This window comes from Anticarsia gemmatalis, chromosome 21, assembly GCF_050436995.1.
Source record: "Anticarsia gemmatalis isolate Benzon Research Colony breed Stoneville strain chromosome 21, ilAntGemm2 primary, whole genome shotgun sequence".
Classification (NCBI taxonomy): Eukaryota; Metazoa; Arthropoda; class Insecta; order Lepidoptera; family Erebidae; genus Anticarsia; species Anticarsia gemmatalis.
The window spans coordinates 3,112,342-3,127,702 of NC_134765.1; the positions used below are offsets into that span (position 1 = coordinate 3,112,342).

The 15,361-nt window shown below is 34.0% G+C and overlaps 1 protein-coding gene across 2 annotated transcripts in view; it reads left to right on the forward strand.

The window, feature by feature from the left end:
- Positions 1-15,361, forward strand: part of klar (klarsicht) — a 345,461-nt gene that overhangs the window by 30,351 nt on the left and 299,749 nt on the right. For both annotated transcript variants that reach the window (XM_076128607.1, XM_076128609.1), the window contains exon 2: positions 1,192-1,236. The gene's annotated coding sequence lies outside the window, so the exon portion shown is untranslated. The remainder of the gene's footprint in view (positions 1-1,191; positions 1,237-15,361) is intronic.

Below are 15,361 nucleotides of genomic sequence, written 5' to 3' on the forward strand. Positions count from 1 at the left end.
TTAACTTATCGGAAAATTACGATCTTTTACTTATATTATATGGTTTGTTGGGTTGAAATGCTTATCTGTAATATGTGGGCGTCAGTCAGATGTCATTCAGAAATTAGAATATTGAAGTATATTTCCATTGTCAGGTTCTTGGATGGGTATAATTTCTTTTTGATAGAATGTCCTAACATTATTTGTAGAAAATGACAAAATTATAAAGACGATATATATATAAATAAAATAAAATAAAAATAAATAAATATTATTGGACAACTCACACACGGTCATTTGATTCCAAACTAAGCAGAGCTTGTACTATGGTAACCAAATAACAAAAGATATTCGCCTTTTCGTCCTTATTATTTGCAGTAGACATATTCTGTGGTTTAATTACTTACATCATTTTCATAACTTTGTTTACCGCAGATTTTTTTGCATGCACCTCTTCGCTTAATCTTTTTGGTGGAAAACTAATATGTTTTTGTCAGAAAAGCAGCTTTAATATTTAAAAAAGTTTGACTTTAATTTAGTAGTTATGTAACGTTTATTTACTTATACAGAGAGCGTTAAATTCCATATAAACTTTATTTAAACCGCGCTATATCTGTTGAATGACGACACAACTCATGCACGTCATATCTTCAAGTAACTGCAGAAATATTACCGTATCTACCTAGAAGCACATCATACATTGCTGGTTTTGTAAAGTCGAACTATGATAACCTCCAGTGCAGAAGGGCAGTGTACGATGTTCAGATAGCACGTTTTCATTAGTGCTTCAGTCTTCAGTAGCGGCATTCCCGTAGTACGTCTTAGCTTAGAATAACTTTAAGGCAAATTAATAAAACACTTAAAAGGCGTGTCTAGAAATACCCTAGCCGTTGGCAAGTTTCCAATGCTCCGGTCATCTCTTAAATTAGAGAGAAATGGCGGTAAATTTAACACCTTATGGTATATTTTATGCAGTTTACATGTGGCCAGTGCCAGATTCGTTTTTTGAAAATTATGTTTAGCAATAAAAATTACTTTATTTCCTTCTTTGATCTTGTCTATGGACGTGCAATGTTGCGATAGCGCAATATTATGTAAAAAGCATTTTTTTAATAACGTTACATGTTAATAAATGGGCATATTAAAATTGTATGTACGTATTTAATAATAATATTTGTTTAGTAAATAATAATAGATGTTTGTTTTTTACAGGTACAGCAGCAAATCCTCGAATATGTAGTGGATTATGTTGACTAGGTATGTAAAGTTTTCGTTACATGAAAACATTCAACGTATTTATCATTAATATAGATTTTCCTTAGAAACCTCCTTACTTTTTCTCGTACACTTATCGCTTAGCTGTAGAACCAAATTAGACATAATTATATTTCCATCAAGTTTTGTCTAAGCGGGAAAAAGATGAAGCAAGTAATAAAGTATCTCTTCCTTATTTTATTACATCAACATTTCCCATGGCATAACCCCTTAAAATCAACAGAAACAATGAAGTCATCTCAGGGCATGGTTCACCGGCCCGGTGGTCGATCACTCGAACACTCGCCTCAATCCACCTCATTTTACGCTCAGTGCTCTCAACACTACAACTCAGATACACTTTCGTATTATTATCGCGATTACGGTGTAAAATCACCGCTCCAATGGGAATTTGTAGCTATTAATAAGATGATGAAGAAATTACAAAATAATAATTTTTATATCGGGCAACATTAATGTTTTTTTTTCATATTTTAACTCTAACTTTAAACGTCAAAAATTGTTGCACGTTACGACATTCGTAAAATTGGCACTTAGACGTAGTTAAAATGAAGTCAAACTGTTATTCTAAGATATTTTGGTGACATAGGAAAGCTTTTAACGTCTTGTTTATGTGTGCTAAAACTGCCCGTTACGTGACTAGCAGAAGAAAAGCAAGCGTTTAAGTAAAATTACTAAGAAAAACTAAAATAAATTACAGTTTACAGTTCATTTCGTTACGGTAGATATATTTAAAATGCTGTAAAATTGCAAGAGAAAAAGAGAAGTACTTGCTTAACGTAATTATCGTTGAAACAGTACACAAAGACTTGTCTAAACTAACAAATAATTACAATTTACTTACTAATTAAAACTTTTGTTATCCCTTTTGTTGGAACTTTCGATAATCCAAGCATTTTTTGGTAGACTACCGGCATTACTTTTTTCTTACAATTAAAATAGCCTTTATTAATCAGTGAAAATCGGCAAATAGTAAAATATTTTCTAAAATCGGTCAAGTACTTTTTAAGCCAATTCGTTACAAACATACTTACATACAAATATTCCCTCTGTAATATTAGCATAGAAATATTTTTGTATAGATTAAATTGATATTGTCTATGGTTAAACCATAAAGTTTATAGAGTCAGTCGGTTGCTAGGAGGACAATACCGATGGCCTTGTAGTACTATTTGAGTTCGGTTCAGTGACCCGACCGTTCCAAATAAAGATGAAATTCCAAACGCTTTGCGTAAAGTTGTATGAAGCGTGGAATAACATTGAGTTACTTAAAGGGCAATCTATTGAACTGTTTAACTACTTTATACCTACGCTACGTATTAATTAGGGCCGTATAAACAAGACCCGCCCTCCCACTGAGGTGATTAAACGAATATCCATACTATTCACTCTTATTAAGGTACTTATACTCTATGGGCTTTAGTAAAAGTGGACATTTATGAGTTACAATGATAAAAATAAATACGCTTTAGTAGTTTTTTGCTGTCATTGATATATTTTAATTGGATAAGGCAATATTCTGGGAAACTGGGAATTCTTTCTGTTCTTATTCATTCATTACAGCCGGATTCTCCACTTCCCAATATGTACATTTAGCTTGTGAAAAGATAAGACAGTTTTTTTCTAAATTTTCTGCTTATATTTCGGAAAAATAACTGACACTTATCCATAAGACGTGATACGTGTCAATCGAGTAAGGAACAGGAAGATCTTCCCACCATCACTATATATACAATAATGACAATGACATAATTATATCAATCTTAAACAATCCATTTCCATATCAAAGAGCGTTGTACAGGGTGTAACATTAGCTTGAAGTCTGTTATTGACTCACAAAGGGCAATTATGTACCTACCGGTTTCCAATGAATATGTATGGCGAAGTATGGAGCTTCCGACATAGATTATGATGTAATGTGTTCATGTACCGTGGTACTGATGAGGATGAGCATTTCTTTTGACGGACTATTTATTGTGAGAACGTTTGTAGAGCGAGGGAATTAGTGAGGTTGGAGTGTGAGTAAAAAAATCATGGTGTTGTATTTTTAAGACTGTGTTAGATTTAATAAAACTTGAAGTGATTTAAAACTCTTGCTTTTTCTAAAATATTATCTGTGCAAACTACCCATATATGGCTGTCGATCTACCAGAGATGCCTCGTAGCATCTCTGGTGTAAAGGCACCCTTAAAGTACCAACCGCAAGATATTCCAAAATACTTTTTAAGTAGTCCAAAATGTCTTTATCAATATACCAAGCTCAAGATATACTATTTGTTATCCTTTTTTATGTTTTCGCGTGTAAACGAAATAAGCAATCACTTTAAAAATTATTTTGTCGTATTACATTGATGCCTATCTTATTCTCATACTTGTGGTTAGCGGTCAACCTAGTGTCAAAGTTGTTCAAGCCCGAGTGCCTATTACATAGTTCAACGACTGCTGTATCCAATTGCAACATTCCTGCCTAAAAACCTTTTCATTTTCGCAATGCATTTCTAAGTATAAATATAATTAAATACAAGTGAAGTTAACTACAAATGATTTTATTTATCATTTCGGCACTTGTTACGCTGACCCTAGTTGCAACAGAGTACTCTGCTAGATTAAATAAAAATATTTAATTAGAATGACTGGTCCGAGATAGCTATTGATCCGGAAGTCAAATAATTTGGAAGGAAAAAGACATTTGCTCAGCAGTAGGACACTCAAATAGGCAAAATAAAAATGTAGTTGATTAGTAGAAGACATTAGTCAGAAGCTGTCTTATCCTCACACACCTAGCATATGCAGGACACACACGCGTAGGTGTGCATACGACTGCAACATAATGTGACATGTCATCTTTAGTAGGCGATGATTGTCATTATAGAGTCTTCCGCCGGGAAAAGTATCGTGTAAACTGCCTTTAGTGTGTTCCTTATTTATTGTTATGTTCTTGACCTAATGAAAGTGATTATCGATGTTAGTTTGGCGAAGAAAGCTTGAAGTGGTCTGACATATATTTGGTGATGTTTTTTAAGGAGAACGGTGTTTCCTGGTTCTCGAATTACATAATAATATGAGAACAATTTCTTCCTACTGTCACAGCTGGTTGCGAGCAGCTGAAAATAGCTTTGTTAGTGGAAAAATGTATTCTGCAATAACCTTTGTTTTAAGTGATTGTTCAAAAGATTGATAATTCTAAACATGACGTGCTTTTGTCGTTTATAATTCTATTTAAAAGTAGATAATCAATTAATCGATCTATTGAGGTGGTCAAATCTAAGGAAACGGTGTTTTACACATAAAATTTTACATAAACAAAAACATATCGTCATAAAACTTTATACAAATGATAAAATATTCTTCACATTTAAATACGATGTTGTTAGCGATTCTAACCACACCAAACATGAAACTATCAAGACTACGAGTAACCTAAGCAGGCACGGCATTACTAAGCCGTTGCCTGCCAATACAGCTTTGTGATCCAAATGTTTACAGTTCCTATAAATAAACCTATCTTGTAGAACTAGCCGGCCTAGTGAACGTATTTCAAATTAAATTGCTGTCATAGCAACAATTTATAGTGATATTACGGCTCATTTGAAGCCCCTATTTGCTTCTTGGTTCGGAACTAATGTGCGTTTAATGCTGGTGTTCATACCGTATCTAAGTATTCGTGTTCGAAGGGACATTTGTGTTGATTGCAATTTATTCACCAGTTCTACTCGGCAGTTATCGCGACGAAAGATTTCTCGTGATCTCCTGACCCTTGAATAGTAAAACATAGGATTTTATCTAATGTTTAATAGCTTTCTGTTGGTGCTTCAGAATCCGATAGTTTTAAAGATTAGGAGTATTTACTAAGTTTGTTTCTACGTATTATTAATACAATATAACGGTTTTAAAATTGAGACAGTATGGAAATAAACTGGCTTATTACTTTTACTAAGGGCTTTATGTGTCTCCAGCGACTACCTGTATTTTTTTTAAAGATTTTTTTTGCCTAAGTTATTTTCCACATAGTCGAAGCAGAGTTTTATATGTTACTTTTTTATCTATTTACACTGTGAAGGTTGTGCTTTTAAAGTCTTCAGAAGTTTATCTTGACACACAACCTATTTATTCGACTATTCGATCGTGCAATGACAAAAAAGTGTCCGTTTCCTGTGTTGTAAAAAACTATTGCGAATCAAATTGGTTTGTTTATCGATGTACTTGTAAAGTTGCAACTTGTTTCAAGTTTCCTTTAGCAAAAACTTTATTGACTGTGATTCTAATCGGTAAAATAAACGCAGAAATCATTAAGCAATAAGTTTTCTGATTAAACATGTCCTCCAATGCTTATAGTCTATAAAAATCAAGAAAGTATTCGAATCACACACGCCACAGACTATAAAAGTAAAAAGCTATCGCCTATGGAAATACCCGCCAACTTTTATTTTCTTTTTAAAAAAGGAACTATAGCTTCAATGAAACCACTTATTCTGCCGCTTGGATAAAAACCTTAGGATTGCACTTCGCGTTGTCATTCAGGTTATGCCAGCTTACTGGCCACATAAAAAGTGTAGACGGGATATTACTAGATATGATCACAAAACTATAAAAAAGTTACATTATCGCACCGGTTTTGTTGGGGATGGGATTGCAAATTAAAAGTAAAAATAGAGACGCAATTTTAAATTAAATAAGTGTAGAGGATATAAAACTTTTAATCACGTGATGACAGTGGGTTGAGACTATCTAGATTCTATAGTTAGATTTGTATTAAATGTGTAGAATGTAGACACTATTTAAGAAAACTTCGACGACTATATTTTTATACCCTTGAGCCTTGAAACGGCAACCATCATAATCAGAGATACAATCAACTCCTGTTAATACTAAGTTAGTAATTATACCTTACAAGTAAAAGATAAAATGTTTTCATTAACGACATTTTAGGTGTGACTTTTATGATCCATTAACATCGACGATACATCGCCTATTGAAATTCTTCGCTAAAGCGATAATCAAATCATATTGTGCAGTAAAACTCAATTAATAGTTTTCAATAAAGCAACTATGATAGTAATTATGCGGCAAGTCGTAAACAGCCTACAACCGGCATTGCCTGATTCATGAATGGTACATTATGCAAATCGTATCGAACTAGCCGGGTTACATTCCGTTGGGATAAAGTATTAATACTGCATAGTACGTTGTAATGGACCCTCGCTAAGTGCAAGATAAAAATTAATATCGTTCCTTTATTTTTAGAACTCCCTGAAGATTGCAATGTCGTGGCCATATTGGATTTTGTTTTTTTTTAAATCGTGCACAGGAATGCAATTTCTATGCCACGCGACGTGCTTCGAAAGGAAAATGGTTTGTCGGTGAATTATAAATGTTCTTACTTTTGAAGCTTTCGATTCCTAATTCTTATAAATATTTGTACCTATAATCGGTGATATAATAATAAAATTTAATAAACTTACATTTGGTCTGCTTTTTTAAAATATTACAGACGAAACATGCAAAACTCGTGATAATTGTCTTTATAATATTATTATATCATTTTCATAATCTATGATTCTGTGTCCCAGTCGTCACCTAAATCAAACCAAATTCATAAAGCAGTCCTATATTTATCCGAGTAACTAAAACCAGCTACATTACAGAGAAAGCACTATAAAATAGACGGAAATATCTCATATGAACAAGTTTAACTTCTCTATTTGGATACGCCTTATTGTAGCTTAGGTTTAAATTGAAGGTTACGTCGACCACGAAGGCTTTCGTTACAGATTCGGTTATTACTGAATGTGTGATGGTAGCATTTTATTCTTTACAACGATCACGAATAATTTGCTAGACTATCATTGAGGTGGTCTAGTCGATTGTTCTATGAAAAATCGTTGTCTGTTTCTCTAATTTATGACTTAAATATATTTTTGATCGTAAATAGGAGAATATATAATTTTTATCGTAAAGAAGATAGTAGTTTTGGCATAGTTTGCATCATTTTTGTATTATTATTGTAAATATTATTTTAGGAATAGTACAGTATATACTTATTGTGAATACATTTTAAAACAATTTGTCTTGTACGTATGTGTAAATTTTAGAACTCTATGTGCTTGAAAAGATATGAGCCCGCAAATTCCGAAATGAGATGGGTTAAGTTTCTAATTTATTAATATCATTTAGCATTTTTAGTTCTGGATTCAAGCAAGTACTTAAGCTGTTCCATATCTGTTTTACAAACGATACTGTAGAAACACTGTAGACTGTCAAAGCATCTACTCTCAACACGGCCTAGTTTTCCCTGCTTGGCTGCCATTACGAAAATTAAAACCGTCGGGACTACCCGCCGTAATATCTTATGTTCTACACGCGATACATAAAACAGGCTTTATAGTCTTAACTAGCTTCTACCCGCGACTTCTCCGCGTGAAAAGATTTCCCGGTATATAGTATTCTTTGTGTTAATCTAGGTTATAAACAATCTGTGTACTAATTTTCATCCAAATCAGTCGAGTTGGTTTTTTGTAAAAGGGTAACAAACATGTACGTAACATTCATCCATACTTACATCGACACATACATCTATACGGACATACCTCCCTATATACATACCTACATACATACATGCGTACGTACATACATACGTCCATCCTCCAGTAGGATATTGAATCTCAAATGATTTCTATTACAATATCAGACTAAAGATAAAGCGTTCATTTCTTCCTCAATATAATACATTTCTGTATTGAATCGCAAATATATTTGAGGCCATACAAACTGAACGGGCAGGGGAAATGCTAATAGGATTTGTGACCATGTCCGAGTGAATGATGTTGTTTTGAGTGAGATTATTAACGAGACTCACTATCAGGGCTTGAAATGTGGTTGTATTGTAATTGATGAACAGGTTGGGGCTCGCGGAGGTCCTACAACTTACTTATCTATAGAAATATTATCGAGCGGTTCGATGTGTCCCTTATCTGAAGAAAGTTTTCGATGTACGTAGTACTTAAGATCGTTCGCATGCTTTCAATGCTGTTGTATCGTACAACATATATCACATTCGTAATAATTTACAATAGGGTTACTTTTTTCTTGAAAAAAGCTCAGGTGCGTAGTACTCGTAACTGGCGGTCCTGTATGACAAGATACATGAATGTCTATTGCACAAGGGAAGTTTGTAAGGATCGTACCAAGTAGGGTTTTTTGGTCTCTACCTAAACTTATGGAAAGAGGCGTGATTTTTTGTATGTATGTTTTACAATCTTCCGAGTCGCTACTCACTAGGCCCTAGTAGATTTAGGCCCGTTTCACCACTCACAGATAAGTGTCTGATAGCTTATCAAACGGTACTTAGACAGCTGTTTTAATAGATTTCTTGTCATTTCACCTAGCAGATAAAGTTCTGACGGTTATACTTAAGCTGCGAAACTAGCCCTAAATCGTTTAGAATAATCGTATTTAATATATTCGTCGTTCGTCCTCTCTGGAATAATCTCCACTCGATCGATCACGGGATAAACTAGTTGATTTTCAACATAATATTCTAAACTATTAATATTGTTGAACAGGGAAGTTAATAATTTCGTCTATCGAGATAAATAGTAGGAAGTTGAACAGGACTGCGCCCTGTAATGTAATCAAATATTCACTTTCTCAGCACCTACGCGTATTGTCTTCTGATCTTATTAAACTACTATCCTATTAGGCGTGTTCGTAAATTAGCAGAGTGTTTGTGGCAAACTATTTGCATTACAATTAAACTTAGGTGACGTCCGAATAGTTAGCTTTTAGTAGTTGTCAAAACAAATCGTAAAGTGTGATTTATATGCATTCAACTTAATTGTCTCCTTTATACTTATCCAACTTATTTTCTAAATACTAAGCTTGTTTATCTATTGTCAGGAAATGGCCGAGGACAAAGGCCAGTTGAGGAGTTTTGGTTTGAGGGAACCCTTGCTCAGAAATTAATGGAACAGTATATTTTATCAAAATACCCTGAGAACAGTGTTAAAGTAAAAAGAAACTATTATAAAATGGTAAACAGATGGGCAAACTGTTAGCCACTTACTCCTGGCCTAACTTGACTGGAATTGAAACTTATTAAATACCAACTATGGCCCTATTTGTCTTGCGAACACTTTCACGTTTAAACACTGTGACTGGCAAATGACCAATTGTTACCACAAAGGTTTAGTAAAAGCAGTTTTGTTATCCATTTTGTAGGTTCAAGTGGTTTACTCCTGACAGGATCGAATTCGAGTGCAATCGAGTAAGGTTCGAGCTAGTGTCAAATCGTAATCATATGTTACAAACTAACGTTGTCAACTGCACGTTTAGCGCAGTGGTTGAAGTGGTCATCTCGCTGCAATAACCATAGCACCGCGTGTGGTGGGTTCGAATCACATTCGGGAGAAAAATGTTGTGTGATGAGCACGAGTATCTGTTCTGAGCCTGGTTGACAATGTATTTATATAAGTATGTATTTAGAAGTAAATAAGTATGTTTATCAATTATTACAAGGTACAAGGTCTGCGTAGTTTGGGATCAAATGACCGTGTGTAAGTTGTCCAATGATATTTATTCATTTAAACTAGCACATGTTCGAATAGTTATTTAAAGTGAAAATTATGTGAGTCAAATATTTACATTAATTCCACTTGAATTCAGCGTTTAATAATGCGGTAGTTTGTATATAAAGGAAAAGATTTGACATTCGCTCGAACCTAACTCGATTGTATTTCCGAATTCGATCTTGCCGGTAGTAAACGACCAGTATTGTTTACGATTTATAACTAAAGACGCCATGGGGATTTATTGTGTTAGTATATTATATTAGTGAGAGAAATGCCATGGAAAGTGCAATTTGAAGAGCGCTCGATGAAATCGGTTTGAGACGAGTCTAGGTTAACTTACAGTTTTATACGTTTACAATTGTTTATGTGCAGTATTTCATTGCAATGTTAACTCATATTTCACATAAAAACGTCACTATTATGAGCAATTTATGTACTTAATTCTCTAACTCGCTTTACAAGCACAAAAAGTTTTGGTCTTTTAAAAGACAACTCTAACAGAGAGTAACAATTAATATTACAAATTCTTATAAATAAACATACTAACAATGTGTATTAAAAAACAATCAGATCCTAAAAACTATTAGTGGCTCTCGAAGTAAAATAATATGTTCGTGTGGGCATGGAACATACAGCTCCTGCTTATGCATTTCCTCACTGCTTCATAGAAATATTTATAAATATCGAACTTAGTCAGCATATTTTATTTGTATTGTTTGCAGTATTCATATACCACATAGTCATTTATCTACCTGTAGGCCTTTGGCAATTCAATTTATATTAAAAAGTGCCATCTGTTTCTGTTTCGCAATATTGATTGTTGGGCGCCAAAGAGTAGGAGTTTGAATAGAACAGCGGATCATCAATCGTTTCACCTTCATTTGCTTTCTCAATACTACTTAAATTTTTATGTCAAGGACTGTACTCAATGAAATAAATAGTGCTTGACTATCGTTTACTTTTGAGACAAATATTTGGGTAAGGTGCTTTTTGGGAGCGCATTTTCGTAATTTGATGTTGATGGTTTGATATTCTATTAAGAATAGACTTGAACAGTTATAAATCGATATTTTACCTAAAAATTCATTTGGAAAACAATGAATTACTGTTAATTTAGGACAAGTGTCTACGAGTTAGTGGTAGAAAAGCAAGCATAAACTTAACTTAATTAAACTTAGGCGTACTAAATTAAGTTATTATATAAAAACTGGTCAACATGTTTGTTTACTCTCTAGCTCTTACATTATATGTTCCACAACAACCTTATCTACAGAACTGGCTATCTGAGACTTATCTGTTACCCGTAAAACTTTCATTAGTATAACCCTTAGTATAGATGATCGTTGATTTATTAATCATCTCACTAGCGAGTAATTTTACAGCGTAGGACTTGTAGGCCTTGAAGGGAACCAGTATGTCATAAAACCAGCCCTTCTTTCCTTCAATCAATAATACTCTAGCACAGTGTTTCTTAAGCTGTCCGCTGGCCTCTTGGGCTGGGGGGTCCGCCAACGTGTGTGTAGGGGATTCGAAACTTTTTTTAGATTTTTTGTTAATAAGCCTAATTCTGCATCCCGCTGTTGAGCAAAGCCGTCCTCTTTTTAGTCAGCCAAAGAATAAATGCTGACTTCCTAAGTAGGAGAAGATCCTTTTTTGGTTATTATTCAGCAAGTCTTGAGCTTGTGCTTGATTTCCTACATTTTCACGGACAGGAAAAGGTTGAGAGTCGTTGCTCTAGCATTAATAATAACCACTTCTGTGACTTTACGATACCACTCCCTAACATTATATGTAGGGTAGTTGTAATAAATAACACTTTCGATTTCATACGATCTGTTTCACCGTGTCGTTGGCCGTCGTTGGCTTGTTGCTCGCCGTATTGTTGTGTGGCAGTTATTGCTAATAAATAAACCGGGTAATGATAGCTTGGATAACACATTAACTGGTCGAGTTAGTGTGTGTTGACGTAGCTATTGTTGTTAATGACAGGTTATAACGGTTGGTAGATTGTCATATTCATAACTAGTATGTGACGATTGCATACGTTGTTAGGTGTTATGTGATTTTCCGACTTTTTCCTTGGATAAAATTCTTGTGTCTATGAGGAATTTTTAATTTTCGAGATTGCCTCCAATGTACAGTAGGTATTATTTCTCTTCTCAATTTTATAATAGGTTGTTGGTTTTACTTCTTAATTCTAATCGGCTTGATTTTGTTTTGAAAATCATAAAATCAATATAGGCTCCTAAAGGAATGAAACATTATCGGCATTCTACAGCATTTAAACAGGAATTTAAAGATCATTTGAGATAATCAATCAGTAGAGGTTTGTAAAAACGAGTTACATCATCATTGCTGTGTAAAATGCATAATAACACTCACTGTCATTGTCAACACGATAATAAAATAAAGGTACATCTAATCAGCGATTACACTATCGGCTAATCGCATCACGCAGTAATAAAACCTTAAACCATCAGTGTTATAGTACGTGGGAGTGATATGACAAAACTGTTGTTCTGACTTCAATCTAGACTTGCGAGAAAGCGATTGTTAGGCGCCGAGCATACGAGACGTTTTGTCATTGAGGATGACAGCTCAGTTTCACTGGTTTGCCATTTTGTCAATTGTTTTGTCTGTGTTGTGCTGATTTTTCATATGTAGCGGGATTTTGTAATTTTATATTTTGTGATCTTTAAATTGATGCTTTAGGTCGAGTGTGGTACCTTCTATCATCATTTGTGAAGCATAAAGAAGATGTTTGTTACTTAGAACTAGTGACAGATTTCTTATGCCCAACTGTGCTTAAAAGTGGTTCTTTGGATTTACTATCGCCTAACATAACTAAGTACATGAATAATAATCGAAACTAATGAGATAAGTACAATGTTAAATTTTAATACCTACCTATAAAACAGCAATTCAATTTCATGTCCTATCAACTTAAAAACAGAATCATAGCACTATAACTATGTAGTTATACATGTAAAGCGATTATTCAAACATTACACCCATTGTTTCGCCACAGTGATTTATCAGACAAACGTTCGTATCAAACGACATCCATATTGCAAGCGGTCAGATTAATCGTCAATGTGTTTATCGCCTTAGGTGGATCACGACCGGCCGATGTGTGCCTTTCCCGCGAAATTGCGATTTGTCGTAGATATGAGAACTATCTAAACGTTTAAGGGATAAACGTTCTCTATTTTATGTTATTTGAACTTTCTTCGGCGATATAAAGTCAAGGATCACGGTTTTTTACGTGACTGAACTTATTTTACAGTTTTGTTGTGATATTGTTAAGTTGAGAACAATAATATAGAGAATTATATAATTATGTTAGGGTTGTTGTAGCAAATTTGTAAGCTAGGCAAAGTAATGGAATCCTCTGGGAGTGCTAAATATCGCATGGTTGTATTTATATTCTATCCACTTAACCCGATCGTTACATCTCCGATTTGTTATGATACAATTTATTTCTTTGGCACAGCAGTTGTGAGGCCGAAACAGCCTTTCGGGTACTTTAAATAACTTTGACACTAGGCTAACCGCTAACCACACGAAGCGAGGACTTTCATTTCAGTGCCTGCACTATTTTAACCTATAAACATCATATGCTAGACTTTCAAAACCCTATAAACACGCGCGCAAATTAACCATTTTCTCTATTTATATTTGTGTTCGAACATCTCAAATGTCATTACAACAAACTTTCATCCCAACACTTAAAGTACATTTTAATGCGGAGAAAAGGTTAGTCGTTGTATAATTGGTGCTGCGTATAAATATTAATGGCGGTCGGCGCGCGCAGGATCGTGACATTACAACCCGCTGGCACCTGCGCCCGCGCAAATGTCAAACATGACAGATGACGATGAAAGCTAGGACTAGTAAAAAGTAAAATGGTGACCTTTGCAAGATGAATTACAGTGCTACAATGTACAGGTGTTTTCTTTAATGGCAAGTGCTTGAAACATGCTTTGTTTTTGTTATTTAATGTCAGATTAAAATTCTTTGGAGTGCTTGCGAATGCTAATCGGGTCTCCAAATTTGGAAAATGGTCATTTTATGTATGTAATAGGAATTTGTTATATGCAGCCCAAAGTGGTAAGTAAACGATTAATGTGTACGACTTGTACCTTAAAGTTTATGTTTTTACTCAGAAATATTTTTACAAATTGCTACACATTATCTTTTATTAGGTGTGCAGGTGTATTTTCATGCAAATATTTTCTACATTAAAGGGTGATTTCCTATCAAAGTAAGTATCAGTACACTTTGATGACATTATTAACTTGTAATTATGTTCCTATGCAATCATATTTCTTTGATAAAACACAGTCATAAAATGCTTTCATCGCGTTCCAACTTTATTGCTATATTTAATAGTCTAAATTATAACAGCTCTAATATTTAGTTATTATAGAGGTGTTTGAAAATAACTTCATAAGCGCCTTAGGGCTGCTATAAAATAAAACTTTCGCTTATATTTATCAAGATCATCTACGTTTAAGGTTGCGTAAGATAGAATAATCTATTAGATCGATTTATCATAGTTATTGATAATGCGCGTGCGCATGATGGTTGGTAACAAATTGATAGTTTGTGTGGAACGTGGTCAGGCGAATAATTTGGATTAAGCTGCGGGCGATCTAATTGTTGTTCAGTATAAGTTAGGTTTTTGAGAGGATTAAAGAAAGTTGGACATAAACCGTTACCTATTGATCTTCAACATTGATTGCAAATTTATTGCTACCTCTTACTTTCATTCGATACAGGAAACATCCTGTATCTGTAGGTTGTAGAGGTAGAATTTGGTTTTTCATAGGTTTTTCTTTCATGTGGTATTCTATCAATTTAGTAGCCTTGCAGCCGGTGGAGGTATAAAACCAAGAAATTAGATCATCAGTGATTCACAGGCTTAAGCAGCCGACGTTTGTTTGGCAAAGCTATTTAATTTTGGAAATACAAAGTATTAATAATAATCGTATATAGTGTTTTTCATAGTATTAGACAACCCAAGTATAGCCTTGCGAATTCTCAATGTTGTGTCTAATAAAACACACATGTCAAACATCGCATGTTTTTACTATAATATGAATGTTTCATAGATTCAGAGAATCCTTTCCTCTTCTATTGTTCTATAATATATTATAATAAGAATAATCTAAGCTCATCTGATGCTAACATAACATCCTTACATTACAAGTACAGACGAGAGCAAAAATATCTTTACACTGTCACATTTTCAAAAATTTGTTAATCTACTATTTTTTAACACTATTCTATTCTATTGTATGGTTAGTGGTCAACCTGCATATTATTTTTATAATTACTGCATATTAATTGTTGACTAACCGCAATGATTAAATCGATAACTTCATACAAAAAAGTACATATACCGACCGAATTGAGCGCCTCCTCCTTTAAAGTCGTTTAAAGAAATACAATTATTAATGTGACTGTGTATACAAATATACAAGGTGTGGCGTAAATAATGGATAATCCTTTACCAGCGGATGGGCGACAACCCAACT